This window comes from Dasypus novemcinctus, chromosome 5, assembly GCF_030445035.2.
Source record: "Dasypus novemcinctus isolate mDasNov1 chromosome 5, mDasNov1.1.hap2, whole genome shotgun sequence".
NCBI lineage: Eukaryota > Metazoa > Chordata > Mammalia > Cingulata > Dasypodidae > Dasypus > Dasypus novemcinctus.
In genome coordinates, this window is record NC_080677.1 from 12,526,384 (window position 1) to 12,528,365 (window position 1,982).

The 1,982-nt window shown below is 40.2% G+C and overlaps 1 pseudogene; it reads left to right on the forward strand.

The window, feature by feature from the left end:
• Window positions 1-230: 230 nt before the first annotated feature.
• Window positions 231-1,361, forward strand: LOC101446779 (adenylyl cyclase-associated protein 1-like; annotated as a pseudogene).
• Window positions 1,362-1,982: the final 621 nt, after the last annotated feature.

Genomic DNA, 1,982 nt, shown 5'->3' on the forward strand with positions numbered 1-1,982 from the left:
AGAGAACCAGCAAAGTTGGAGGTACTCAAATGATATCCAGTCTGAGGAGTAAAAGAAACAGAGCCTAAGGGACTTATTTGTCATCATCAAGCTTACAAAAATTCATGTAAGTTTGTCCCAGAAGAACAGGAAAGAGAGAACAAGGTAGGGAGAATAAATGAAGAAACCATAGACAGAGAGAGTGGCGGTTTGCTGTCTTGAGGTGAGGCAGAACTCTGAGGTGGGACATTATGGACAACATGCAAAAACAAGCAGAAAGATTGGGGAGCGTAGTGGGTCATCTGAAGGTAGTATCCAAGGTCTGGCATGCACCAAGTTTATAGAGACAGTCATCCAAAAGAAGCAGCTCCTAATGTGCAAGCATTTGACTTCCTGCTTACTGGACCTGTAGCAGAGTTCCTGAAGATCAGTAAAGAGATTAGAGGAGACGTGTAAAAGTGCACATAAATGGTCCACACAGGTGTGAATTTGGTGTGAGCCCTCTTGCATACAGTCTCTCAATGCCAGCAACCAGCAGGTACTGTTTTCTGAATTGTTACCCATCTCAGATCAGATCCAAGAAATGATAACATTTCTGGAGAAGAAGAGAGGCAGCAAGTTGTTCACTGAGTTGTCTGTGAAAGCATCCAGGCCCTGGGTTGGGTGGCTATGGCTCCCAAGCTTGGCTCTTATGTGAAAGAAATGAATGATGCTGCCACATTATATACATATCAAGTCCTCAAGGAGTACAAAGATGTGGATAAGAAGCATGTGGACTGGGTCAAAGGTTACTTGAGTATATGGAGAGAGCTGCAGATTTCCATTAAGGAGAATCATACCATTGGACTGGTCCATGTAGCAAAAGAACTGAATGGATAGCCATCTGGACCCTCTCCTGGAATTGGTCCTCCCCCTACCCAACCAGATCTGCCTCATCCTACATTCCCTACCCCTTCAGACTCAGATGACTCTGCTTCATGCTCAGATTAATCAGAGGGAGAGCATCACACATGCTCTGAAACATGTATCTGATGAAGGCTCAGAGCAGTAGTAGAGTACACAGTGGTCCCAAACATTTCTGCACCTAAGCCAGGAGTCAGGACCTCCCCCAAAGCAGCCACAAAGAAAGAGCCAGCTATTTCTGAAGTGGAAAGCAAGAAGAGGAGAGTGGAAAATGAGGAGTATGTCTCTAACCTGGTGATTGATGATTCAGAGCTGCAACAGGTGGCTTACATACACAAGTGTGTGAACACATGTTACAAATCAAGGACAAAATTAACTCCTTTACAATAGATAACTGTAAGAAACTCGGTCTGGTGTTCAATGACATGGTAGGCATTGAGGAGACCCAATCTCATCTGATCTTGGAAAGACACTTCTAACATCATTTCATTGGTAAGCTTCATCATGTGAACCCTAATTTTCCAAATAAATATCTAGGATGAAATAAATTATGAATTCAGTGCAATCATGTAACTGTAATTAACATTGGATTAAATGTTAATCCAGCAAAAATCTGTCATGGTTTGAATTTAGGGAAAAATTAACCTGACCACGAAGTTCTAACCTGAATTCATATAAAAAAATGACTGCATCAACATGTTTCACATATATTATCTTTGAAACACCATGAAGTTCAAAACTGATCAGATAGCTCTGCACTTGGACTGCTATAATAGATGAAATATCTGTGCATAAAGGAGTACATGTGTATATGATAATAACATAGTAAAGATTTTAACTGAAGACTATCACTGGAAGATTAGACTAGAATAATATGGAGGGGAATGAAGAAGTTTATGTATATGGACAAAAGTTTTACTATGTTTTATCTAATTCCCCACAGCAAAGATCCCATACTGAAAAGAATTCCTTTAAATATAATTACTTGCAAGAGGATCCCTCTCACAGATCCACAATGACATCCTACATTAATTCATATCACAAAAAACAATATTTAAGCAAACCATTTGCAAAAGTCCTCAGTGACCGTTCATCTTTTT